Source organism: Arachis hypogaea, chromosome 10 (assembly GCF_003086295.3).
Source record: "Arachis hypogaea cultivar Tifrunner chromosome 10, arahy.Tifrunner.gnm2.J5K5, whole genome shotgun sequence".
Classification (NCBI taxonomy): domain Eukaryota; kingdom Viridiplantae; phylum Streptophyta; class Magnoliopsida; order Fabales; family Fabaceae; genus Arachis; species Arachis hypogaea.
The window spans coordinates 30,690,217-30,703,914 of NC_092045.1; the positions used below are offsets into that span (position 1 = coordinate 30,690,217).

The 13,698-nt window shown below is 33.1% G+C and overlaps 1 long non-coding RNA gene across 3 annotated transcripts; it reads left to right on the forward strand.

The window, feature by feature from the left end:
* Positions 1 to 9,221: 9,221 nt before the first annotated feature.
* Positions 9,222 to 13,421, forward strand: LOC112715507 (uncharacterized). Of its 3 annotated transcripts, XR_011866552.1 has the most exons (8): positions 9,222 to 9,568; positions 9,771 to 10,018; positions 10,510 to 10,643; positions 11,725 to 11,800; positions 12,035 to 12,212; positions 12,304 to 12,349; positions 12,797 to 12,840; positions 13,180 to 13,421. It is a non-coding gene; the product is annotated as an uncharacterized lncRNA (long non-coding RNA). The 3 variants fall into 3 exon arrangements; XR_011866551.1 differs by lacking the exon at positions 10,510 to 10,643 and having other exon boundaries at positions 12,035 to 12,224; XR_011866553.1 differs by lacking the exon at positions 10,510 to 10,643.
* Positions 13,422 to 13,698: the final 277 nt, after the last annotated feature.

The following is a 13,698-nucleotide window of genomic DNA, read 5'->3' on the forward strand; positions in this document are numbered from 1 at the left end:
TTCTTTTTAAAATAATTAAATTTGTTATATATTTTTAATTTAATTTTGATATAATGTTAGATAAAAGATTTTATGCATTTGTTTAATTATATATTGTAATTAAAATATTTTTTATCATTATTTTTAAAAATAAAAAATATATTCTAAATTAGTAAATTAATCAGTTCATTTTAAAATTTTATATGCAATATAGGTATATATAATAGAATAAAAGATAAAAAATAAATAATAAGGATGAATAAATCGAGAATAAAATAAAATATATAAAGTCACGAAAAAATAAAATATTAAATTAATACCTAAACTATAATTGTTTGAATTAAAAACTATAATTGAAAATATCAAAAAGAGAAATAATGAAAATGAAAGATACATAGAGCCATGGAGAGCTATATAAAAAAATTGAAGAATTTAAAATTTACTTTTTGATGAAGAGAAGATGACCACTAGACAAAGAATAAAAAAAGAAGGTTAAAAATATAAAAATAAGAAGAGGATTTAAGAGAATAAAAGAGTAACGGTACAATAATTAAATTTGATTAGGTTTATTTTATTTATAGTAGGGTTATTTAAAATTTAAAATGGGGACATATTATATATAACTATATTTTTTAAAACAAAAATTAAAAACACCGTGGGGCAAGTGCCTCCTCATTATTGTGCTTGGGTCCGTCCCTGGCAGTTTATGATACGCAGATAAACTGACCAAATAACGCAATGTTATCGCATTCACTACAGGGGAATACGTTTCTTCATAATCAATACCGGGGCCTTTGTGAAAAACCTTGTGCCACAAGTCGGGCTTTGTAGCGCACAACTTCATTTTTTTCATTTCGTTTTCTCACAAATACCCATCTGTATCCAACAGGTTTTACATCTTCTGGTGTACGGACTACAGGTCCAAAGACTTCACTTTTTGCAAGTGAGTCTAATTCAGCCTTCATGGCTTCTTTCCATTTTGGCCAATCATTCCTTTGTCGACATTCTTCGACTGATCTTGGCTCAAGATCCTTACTTTCATGCATGATATTTAATGCCACATTATATGCAAATATTTTATTGACAATTGTCTTATTCCGGTCTCATTTCTCTCCTGTAAAGACATAATTTATCAAGATCTTGTCATTTTCACAATTTTCAAGTACCTGAACGTCTTCTGGGGTTAAAATTATATCAGAATTTTGGACAACTGCAGGTGTCTCTACTATGTCTTTTCCAACAGGAATAGTATTTACCTTTTTTCTCTTTCGAGGATTTTTGTCTTTGGAACCGACAGGCCTGCCACGCTTCTGGCGTGTATTTGCTTCAGTGGCAATTTGTTCAATTGGGACATCAATTCGAATTGGAGTATTTTTCGCTGGTATATACGACTTGGTTATCCTCTTTGTATCAGAAAATGTATCAGGCAATTCATTTGCTATTCTTTGCAAATGTTTAATCTTTTAAACTTCTAGTTCACATTTCCTTGATCGATGATCTAAATGCATCAACGCTGATGCATTCCAATTAAGTTCCTTTTCAGGAAGCTCATTCTCTCCCCCTAATGTTGGAAATTTTGATTCATCAAAATGACAATCCGCAAATTAGGCTTTAAATACATCTCCTGTTTGTATCTCAAGATACCTCACTATAGAGGGGAAATCATATCCAACATATATCCCTAATTTTAGTTGGGGTCCCATTTTGGTGCGATTAGGTGGTACAATGGGAACATATATCGCACACCCAAATATTCTTAAATGGGAAACATTTGGATGCTGGCCAAAAGCTAATTGCATAGGAGAGAACTGATGGTAACTCGTTGGTCTCAAACGAATAAGTGTTACAGCATGTAAAATAGCATGCCCCCAAACCGAGGTTGGGAGATTTATTCTCATAAGTAAGGGTCTAGCAACTAATCGGAGGCGCTTAATAAGTGATTCTGCTAATCCATTTTGTGTGTGAACATAAGCTACTAGATGTTCAACACTTATTCCATTAGCCATACAATAAGCATCAAAAGCTTGGAAAGTAAATTCACCAGCATTATTAAGACAAATTGCTTTGATTGGATTTTCTGAAAATTGTGCTTTTAATCGAATAATTTGAGCTATTAATCTCGCAAACGCCAGGTTGCGAGAAGACAATAAGCACACATGTGACCATCTTGAAGATGCGTCTATCAGAACCGTAAAATATCTAAAAGATTCACATGGTGGATGAATAGGTCCACATATATCACAATGAATCCTTTCTAGGAGTTCAGGGGACTCAAATCCAATCTTTACTGGTGATGGCCTTAAAATTAACTTTCCCTGAGAACATGCAGCACAACAAAATTCACTAGTTTTAAGAATCTTCTGGTTCTTTAGTAAATGTCCATGGGAGTTTTCAATAATTCTCCTCATCGTGGTTGTTCCCGGATGACCCAATCTATCATACCAAGTTATTAATTCATTTAGGCTAGTAAACTTCTGGTTTACAATGGCATATGATTCAATTGCACTAATCTTGGTATAATACAACCCAGATGAAAGTGAGGATAACTTTTCTAATATAACCTTTTTATTTAAATCATGAGTTGTGATACATAAATACTCATGATTTTCCTTATTCATTGTTTCAATATGATATCCATTTCGGCGAATATCTTTGAAACGCAACAAGTTTCTCAGAGACTTGGTAGATAATAGTGCATTATTTATTATAAATTTTGTTCCTCCAGGAAACAAAATTATAGCTCTTCCAGAGCCTTCTATCACATTGCCTGAGTCAATAATAGTATTAACACATTCTTCTTTTGGCACAAGATGGGTAAAATATATATCACTTTTGAGAATAGTGTGCGAACTTGTACTATCCGCAAGGCATACATCTTCATTATATATCCTTACCATTTTTTTCAAAGACATATAATAATAATAAAATGAGTAGTATGCACAGTTAAATTGAATACTTGATCAAAATTATTTTTCTAAGAAACACTGTAAATAAAAATAATGTCATATACTTGAAATTTTATTTTAAAACTTGACACATTTAATGATTTCAAAATTCATGAACATTAATATTTCATTATTTATATACATCATATTTGAAACTTAAATACATAGAGAATAAAACTTAACAATAAGTTCTTTACATTATTTATTTACATAAATACTTAACAATCTCACATATTAAACTATTCCATCATTGATCAAATGACCAATATTTCCTTTAGGATCCTTAAAGAAATCAGATACATATGAGTGGTGAAATTTTCAGCATCATTTGAAACAAAATTTGTTTCCTTTCCTTTGTCATCCTTTTTCAAAGATGTCTGGTAAAGATCGACTAGGTACCTTGGGGTACGACAGGTACATGACCAATGACCCTTTCCACCACAATGGAAACACTTATCCTCTATTGATTTATTTTACCCAATATTTTTTCTTTATCCCACTTTTGGTGAGATCCTCTCTTTTGAACATAATTCCTTTTCCTTCCATAATTTTTCTTGTTACTAAAACCTTGCCATTTACCTCTTCTGGGGTAATTTGCCACATTTACTTCAGGAAATGGGGTGGCGCTAGCGGCTTCATGATTCTTTAAAAGTAACTCATTGTTGCGTTCAGTAACAAGAAGGCAAGAAATTAACTCAGAATATTTTTTAAATCCTTTTTCTCGAAACTGCTGATGTAGGAGCACATTCGAGGCATGAAAGGTTGAGAAAGTTTTCTCTAACATATCATTATCAGATATCTTTTCCACACATAATTTCATTCGTGAAGTGATTCGAAACATTGCAGAATTATATTCATTTATGGATTTAAAATCCTGTAGACGCAAGTGCGTCCATTCATATCGGGATTGAGGAAGTATCACTGTCTTTTTATGATTATACCTTTCTTCAAGGTCTTTCCAAAGATCTGTAGGAACTTTTAATGTGAGATATTCATTTTTCAATCCTTCGTCAAGATGACGACAAAGAAAAATCATGGCTTTGGCTTTATCCTTCTAGGATGCATTATTTTCAGCCTTAATGGTATCTCCAAGATCTATTGAATCAAGATGGATTTCAGCATCTAGTATCTATGATAAATAGTTGTTTTCAGATATATCAAGAAAATTTGAATTCAAGATGAGAAAGTTTTGATATAATGAAAATTTGTTACCTGAGTCTTCCTAAAAATTTGATCAGAGTCTCGTGCTGATTGGTGCACAAAATTGTGATCTCAATGGCGCCAACAACTTGGTACACACAATTGTAATATCACTCTTTTTCACAACTTCGCACAACTAACCAGCAAGTGCACTGGGTCGTCCAAGTAATAAACCTTACGTGAGTAAGGGTTGATCCTACGGAGATTGTTGGTATGAAGCAAGCTATGGTCATCTTGTAAATCTCAGTCAGGCGGATTCTAATGGTTATAATGGTTTTCGAATATAAAGATAAATAAAGCATAAAATAGAGATAGAGATACTTATGTAATTCATTGGTGGGAATTTCAGATAAGCGCATGAAGATGCTGTGTTCCTTCTGAATCTCTGCTTTCCTACTACTTTCATCCAATCATTCTTACTTCTTTCTATGGCAAGCTGTATGTAAGGCGTCACCGTTGTCAATGGCTACTTCCCATCCTCTCAGTGAAAATGGTCCAAATGCGCTGTCACATCACGGCTAATCATCTATCGGTTCTCGATCATGTTGGAATAGGATCCATTGATCCTTTTGCATCTGTCACTACGCCCAACACTCGCGAGTTTGAAGCTCGTCACAGTCATTCCATCTCAAATCCTACTCGGAATACCACAAACAAGGTTTAGACTTTCCAGATCGTAGAAATGGCCGCCAATAATTCTAACTTATACCACGAAGACTCCGATCTTTCGGAATGGAGGCTAAGAGATACACGCTCGATCTAAGGTAGAACGGAAGTGGTTGTCAGGCACGCGTTCATAGGTTGAGAATAGTGATGAGTGTTACGGATCATCACATTTATTATATTGAAGTGCAGCAAATATCTTAGAATAAGAATAAGCATGAATTTGAATAGAAAAATAATAGTACTTTACATTAATACTCGAGGAACAGCAGAGCTCCACACCTTAATCTATGGTGTGTAGAAACTCCATCGTTGAAAATATATAAGTGATAAAGGTCCAGGCATGGCCATGAGGCCAGCCCTCAAAACGTGATCAAATGATCAAAAGATAATCCAAAGATGAAAATACAATAGTAAAAAGTCCTATTTATACTAGACTAGTTACTAGGGTTTACAGAAATAAGTTTTAGTGCAGAAATCCACTTCCGGGACCCACTTTGGTGTGTGCTTGGGCTGAGCTTGAGCTTTACACGTGCAGAGGCTTCTCTTGGGGTTAAACACCAAGTTGTAACGTGTTTTTGGCGTTTAACTCTGGTTTGTGACGTGTTTCTGGCGTTTTACTCCAGAATGCAGCATGGAATTGGCGTTGAACGCCAGTTTGCGTCATCTAAGCTTGAATAAAGTATAAACTATTATATATTGCTGGAAAGCCTGGATGTCTACTTTCCAACGCAATTGAGAGCGCGCCATTTGAAGTTATGTAGCTCCAGAAAATCCATTTCGAGTGCAGGGAGGTCAGAATCTAACAACATCTATAGTCTTTTTTCAGCCTCCTATCAGATTTTTGCTCAGGTCCTTCAATTTCAGCCAGAAAATATCTGAAATCAACGAAAAACACAAAAACTCATAGTAAAGTCCAGAAATGTGAATTTTGCATAAAAACTAATAAAAACATCCCTAAAAGTAGCTAGATCATACTAAAAACTACCTAAAATTAATGCCAAAAAGCGTATAAATTATCCGCTCATCACTGATAACGTGTTGTAAAATAAATAAGGAAGATATATAAAATAAAGATATGTAAATAGAAGACTCTAGTATTTATATAATTAGATTTATAACAGTAATTTATATATGTATTTACTAATATTATAAAGAGTGAGAGAGAGAAATATTCAGAATAGTTGTAATATAGCAAAAGAGGAAGAATTATTTTTATTGCTTATGTATATTCTTTTTGTCTCGTTCATACTTTTATAGACAAACAAATTCAACTTTTCAAACTTCATTAATTAAACTTTGTCATGAGAATTTGCTCCTTTCAGCATAGAAAAATTGAGCCGTCATAAATAAGCATCTATCTTTATCCATCCTATTTGTAACATTTTAGAGATTCTGTGCTAAATCTTGCAAAAGTCGGTGCTTTCTATAAATACATGTTACAATTAAAAATGAGCTTCTATAATTCTGCAAATGAAAAAAGAAATAGGTTTCAACATGGTAGAACTTTCTTTGAGATTAAATTAAGCAATGCATCAAGATTCAAGGTCTTGAATACCCAGAATTTGAATACATTATAGCAAAGCCAAACTGCTACAATAATAAATCACGTGGCTTGGACAAAGATTCCAAGTCTCATATCGATGGTGTTTAAATCTCCTATCTAGGGCGTTAGAGTTTAACTATTAGTATTGGAGGTGTCTCGGATACTAGCATTATTTTTAGGGTAATTCACAACAATGTCCTAGACAGAATGGATGGGAGTTATATGCATATTGGGTTTATAGTTTTATGTAAATAGAATCTAATTAAATTTATATTATTATATGTAAATTGAATTAAATTGATTTGATTTTTCATGTATATATTATATTAGTAATAAATTAAATTAAGTAAATTTGATTTACATGTGTATATGTTGTATGTGTATATATTGTATTAATAGAAAATTAAATTATTTATATATATTGAATTAGTAGTAAATCGAATTAAGTTGATTTGATTTATGACTAATACAATATAAGTTTAATTACTCTATCAGTTCTTATAGTTCTGTGGAATTTTTAATTAGGCCTCTGTACTTTTTTTCTTTTTAATTGAGTCCTTGCACCAAAATTTTTTTTTTTTAATTGGGTCCTTACTGTAAACTCCGTTAAATTAGTAAGTAATTAGTCAATAAATTAATTTTTAATAAAAAAATATTAAAAATGTGAATATTATATCAAATTAGAATAGAGCTCATCGAAACGAGAATTTTGACACTAATTTTGAATAATTCAGCCCAAGATTGTACCGAACGGACCGAACTAGTTGAATCGAATCCAAACCGGACCCGTGGGCCCAACCGGACCAGCACTTAAAATGAACCCAGGCTTCTCATATCCCCAATTCAGCAATAAACAGCGCTGAAACACAATAGGGGGCGGAAGGAGAAGAGAAGCCATCTGGAACCCTTACGGTAAATTCAAATTGTCGTAACTTCTCCGTCCGAGTTTCGATTGCTGCACCGTTTGCATCCACGTGTCCACTGCGTTGAGCTCTACCTTTCTACCGAAACAATTTCATAGGTAAGCCACTAATCACTTTTAGCCACTATTTTCTCCCAATTTTTGAAAATATTGTAGGGGTATTGAATTTCTTTACTTTTTGATGTTTTAGGATCCAATTAGCTTGAGGAAAACATTCACTCTTGCTTATATGAAGCTTGGGTAAGGTGAGGATACCATAAATTTGATTTAAATTACTGAATTTGTGTTTTGAGTATTAAATTGGGTATATATGTGTTAGGAATGTGTATTAGGTTGTGGATAAATAATTGGAGCTTGAAATTGTGGACGTTGGAATTTCGGTAGAGGCTGGGCATTAGTATTTTGTTGAGCTTTAGGACTGTGTTTGTGTTGGGTGAATTGCTTTGGTCGCTACGTGTGAATCGGCCAAGATATGGTTTAGGTTTCTTGCATTTAATATATAATGTTTTGTAAAAACTTAGGCTAGATGACTATAGGATAAGTTGGAATGCAGGTGTATCTTTAATGTTTAGCATCTTGGCAATGGACATGTTTGATTTGGTGTTTGCTGGATAATTGGTGATTTGATGAATTATTATGGTTTGATGCTTGTTGGTTGGTGATGTTTGATGGATTTTAGGAAATGAATGTGTATTATTGTTGATTTAAGGAATAGATTGTTATGGTGGTTATTTTTATGATAAAGAAGGATTTGTTATGTTGAGAATTGTAGGTATGATAATGAATGAAAATTGAGATTTTTGAATGAAATGAGGTTTATGAGGTTTGTAGAACATTGGTTTTGGGCTGAACTTCGGCAGGCTATAACTTGGCTTCCGGAATCCCAAACTAATTTCAACTTGTTTTAAATGAAAATTGGGTTCGTGAAGTTTATGCCGTTCGAAGAACGGAAGAAAAACGATTTAAAACGATTGAGTTATGCTTGTTGGAAATTTTGGTGTGGAATATGTAATTATGCAGGTGACATTTCCTGATTGTGCAGGTTTCTGGTTGATCCCCTTTTTTGGAGAACGTACGTCCACGCGTATGCGTGGCATGGATTTTCGGCGATGCGTACGCGATTGGTCCCAGTGTACGCGTAATGAGCTAGTAAGCATGTTCACACGTACGCATGACCCACGCATACGCGTGACATGAAAATCTCGTCTACGCGTACGCATAACAAGGGAACGCGCGCGCGAGCTGCATTTTTACACTCCCACGAGTACACGTAAGCCACGCGTACGCGTGGCCCCAATTTCAGCAAACATGGTTTTCAGCATTTTAAACTATATTTCAAACTTCTAAACCTTCGTTTTCATTCCTTTAGTCATGAATAATAGAATTAAACCTTATAATTAGATGAAGTTAGGAAAAGGGGATAACTTGGAGGTGAAGTAAAGCTGAAAAGTGATGAATTTGATTATGAAATGTTAGGGATGATCATGTATGATATTTGGCTTGATAATCAAATGAATGATCATGTATGATACTTGGCTTGAATGATTAAATGATCTAAGATACGAGATTCCCTAGATAAAGTACTATGGCGTGCCACCACGTATACCAGGTTGAAAACTCGATACTCTGTTGACCCTATGACATAAGGGTGACCGGACACTTATAAATTCCCGGAAATGTACCCCCATTGAGCAATTTGATATATCTATGAGTAAAAGCTATGCATAGACCCTTAGGGATGCACGTCGGGGGACAATCCATGGTTTAGCAAACCGGACTTGTCGGGCTGGCTGTATAACTGACAGATGAGCTCATTAGCCATAGAACAGGCATGCATTATGTGCATACTACTTGAATTACTTGTTTGTGCTCTAACTGGGTTTGCCTAAGTCACTACAAAAAAATGGATATAAAATGGCATCAATATAATGGCGGTTATATAAAACCGCCGTTATTTTCATAAAGTGAGGCGGTTTATGCAGCTGCCATAATTTATTTGTAGAAAGTGGTAGTTTTTTGGTGATTTAGGCGGTTTTAAACGCCATTACTTGCTCCTGCTTCACTAGTAAAAAGCCTATTCCATTTCACTAATAAAGGCTATGCTATTCAATCGAACCTCCATCACAATGTGAGAACCAAGGACATGAGATCTGCGATCTCATCCACGATGCTCTCCTCTGGCGGCAATGTCATTCTTGCTGCCTTCGAAGGAGCACTCTTCTTTGGTTAGGTTTTCTGGCTTCGATTTGAGGGTTCGTTGTGCCACCGCTCACCTCCTCGTCACCAGAAGCAACACCATTATTGCTGTCCTCGGTGGAGCTTCTGCTATCTAGTTTTGTGCATCTTAGTTGATCTTAAATTTTCTTAATTCTAATTTGGATAAGCTTTTATAGAGCCTTTATTTTCTTTTTCCCCTTCAATGGTGGTCCTGATTGGTTGAATCTGAGTTTTGTAAGGCTTTCGTCTCAATAGCTCTCTAAGTATAATTCTCTTGGTTAATTTTTTTTCCTTCTAGGTATAATCTGAGATCGCACATCGGAGGGAGAGGGAAAGGAGAACGAGAGTGAGTTCATCTCAAACCCTAGAGCTTGTCGCCGCCATCGTCACCACCATTCATCTCATTTCAGCCGCTTCCATCAACCTTCTGCGTTCGAGTGAAGGCGCCTCTATCGACGCGTTTCCAAATCTGGTCACTACGCCATAGCTTATGAGATTGAGTGAAGCACCTATTTCATTAATGTGTCTCCTCTGCCAGCGGCGCCGGTACGTTCTCACTTCTGCATTCTCTTGTTCTTCAATCCACTCAACATTGCTCGTAGTGTGTTTCTGTTCATTCTCAATTTCTATTTGTATTCTCTTTCTCTTCTTGTTCATTCTCAGTTGCTTATTTTCTAACTGTATTTCAGTTCAATATTGTTATGCTTGCCACGTGGTTGATGAATTTCCTGAGAGAGATGAAAAAGATTAGAACTTGTTTTCTGTTATAGATGATGATTCTTTGGTGCTTATTATTATAACTACTGCATGTTCATCATTGTGAAATTTTGAAATTTAAAACTAGCTTAGCTTCCAGAAAGAACATGCTTTCTTTGTTTTCTTTATATAGAGTAATGGTGAAAAGAAAATTGTTCATTATGAGGGGAACATATATTGAACTTATAAGAGGTTCCTCTTCTAATTGATAAGCTAATTGATTCAAGTGTTTGTGTCTTCAAAAATTGATTTATAAAAAAGGCTATTTTGGTATTTGTTAGTTCAAGCTAAGGACCAGCCTGTGTAATATTTTCATGTTCTTGTTATGCTTTGGCATTTTTTGGAGTTGATGAAAGTGCCAAGAGTGGAGGCAAAATTAAGAGTGTTCTCTTTCAAGATTCAGTTTGGAACTCAGGTTTGCTTATTCTCAAGGTGTTTTGTCTGAATTTGTTTTCAATTTGGTTTTTCTTGTTTCACTTCACTTTATTTTTTTTCCACTTGATGCATGCTGAAGACTTCAAGAGGAGTTTAAACACTGTGAACTCTGCCTGTGAAGAGATACTTGATATTTAATTGAAATAAAAAGTCACACTTGACAAGATTAATTAAAATAAAAAAACTAAAGCATTCATTCCCTACAACATTTAGAAAATGTTAATCAAATATCACAAAAGGAAATTGGAAAAAATTTAATCCATGTACAACTGTGTGCGTTAGTTGACCAACGCGCTAAAATGGTCATTCATTCTTTATTGGAGAAAAAGACAGGACTAATGACGTATATATATTTGTACTTTGTACATAACAGCACCTTAGATTTGATTATTTTTTTCATGGAGCTAACTGTTTCTTTCTTTTAAAATAAAAGAAGATATCTTAAATGTAAAATCCAATTCATTAATTAGTAATTACTTTAGAATATATAGTCATTAATGATGATCAGTTTATGAAAATCTATCTAATGAATTATATTAGAGATATAGCTATTACATAATGTATTAACTAGTGGCCTTCTTCTTGTCACTATGTTGATTGGAAACATTTAAGGTATGTATTTTACTTTGCGTAACAAATTAGTTATTTTTCTTTAATATTTATACAAACTGAATTAGTTATTTAGGATTAGGAGTTGAATTATGTAAATTTAGATATAATTCGTTTAGACAGTTTTTGTCTTGTGCACAAGTCATTCTTGAGATTAGATAGTAGATTCACAAACTAATTTTCTTCTTAGATACTAGAGATAGAAATGTCTTTGCTTATAACAGTGAACTTCATTATTAGTCTATGAACCTGTGTTATACCGATCCATGCTTATAGGTGAAATTTAGGACCATTATCTAAGTTTATCATGAAAACATCAACAAATAGATGAATTAAAAGGATAATTTGAAAAATTGTATCTAATTATATAAAGTAGGTTTGGCAAGACCAAAGAAAGAAATCATTACTCAAATTTCCTTTCTAATGCTTTTTTTTCGCCTTCTGGCTTGCAGGTGTTACAGTTTTAGTGGTCCTGATATGCCATGCAAACTAAAGATCTAATTTTTTGAGAAGAGGGTGTTTTGAAAGGTCTCTGTGAAGGTTTTAGACATTATATATTATTTATTTCCAAGGATCATGGTTCCTGTAAAGAAAATTCTTTTATTAATAATGAAATTTGATTTATGAAATTTGATTTATGAATCGCGTACTTATTTCTTGAATTTATTGTGATTCTAGATCATTATCTTCTTAAGAGGTTCATTGCTAATTTGATTGTACTTCTGATATTTGGTTTTCTTGGCTACATGTTGTGCATTTCAGAGAGACACAATTTAAGCTGTGACAAGTTTTGCCAAACGAAATAAGTTGCCTGTTCTCATGCAAGAACAGATGATTGCACATTTGCATATGAAGTACAGAACTGATATAGAAGGGTTGCAGCAGCAAGAGATTATTGAATTACTCCCGAAAGCTATTCGTTCAGAAATGATATAGAAGGGTTGCATATGAAGTACAGAATTGATATAGATATAGTGGTATTATTATTGTGTCTAATAATGTTGTTGCATGATGCACAAATTTTAATGCAGATGTATCGGACAGTGAAAATTATAGATAGAGCGGCGGCTTCTTCAGGTTAGTGCATAGTTTTTAATTAATTTACATTTGAAGACATAATGTTTTACATAAACTCACCATCAACAAGGAGGTCTTATCTATCCGTTAACAATTAGGCCATTAGCATATATAAAACATTTAGAATTTGAGTTCTTTTATAGGATACCAATATCTTTTTGAATTAATAACTACAATTGAATCATATTTTTTACAGATATCAATTATTAAGGACAAATAATGAATTAATACCACTAATATTCTGAATTGTTATACAAAAATAATGAGTTCACGTATAAGATTAGTCACTATGGATTTATATGTGATAAAAAGATGAGTGGGGATATATGCAGTGTGTATTAAATTGTTGGGTTGATCATATGAGAACAAAGATTGTATGCTAATTAATCCTCTTTAGTTTTCTGAAAGAAAGTAGGATTTAAACTAAAATTAATTCTACATTTACAGGTACTTGGCAACATGTATCAAAGCAAATTACTAGAAGTGATTAGGTGAGCCATATAACTCATGTTTTTGAGAGGCAAGCTGATGGAAGTGTGCCTGGAAATATGGATATATGCATTTTTTCTTTTCCCATTTCCCCTTTTTATATTGTCAACTGTTAGATTTTATATACGGATATATATGCATAATCATATTGCTCCTGCAGATCAAATCCTTTGATTTCTTTCACTGGCCACTATGTTATATACATGGATATATAAACAAGATTACTGTTTGGCTGTTCTTAATTCTCATTTTTTGTTTAAATTTATTTTGTGATGTCCAAGTTAATGGTTTATTTATTTATTTACTTTTTATTTTGTTTTCAAATTATATTTTTGTTGTAGGAATTGGATCAAGAGAGTGAGATTCCATCGCCAAAAGAGTTAGAAAGTAGATATTTTGAAGCGAATAATAGAGAAGGGTGATTTTTTTATGATAGAGACTTGATGTATTAAGAGTTACATATTAAGACTTTCAATACTTTATTTGTATAGGAGTTATTATTTTTTATTTCCAATACTAAAAAAATTATATATTATGTTTAATATTTTATTTATGAGTTATGTAATATTTTGTTGATGAGTTATGATTTCTTGTTATTGTGAAATTTTAAATAAAAAAATTATTTGTTTAACACGGTAAAAATTATCTTTTTAAACGATTAAAAATGTCATTTTTATTCCGTAAAAAGGGCAATTTGTAACTGTCATTTTAAACAACATGAAATGCCATTTTAACAAATAAAAATGGTACTATTAGGGTAAAAATGGCATTTCAAAAATGCCATTTTAACCAACTAAGAGTCACTCTGTCAAGGTAAAAACGGCGGTTCAAAAATGCCATTTTAACCACAAAAATGCTAC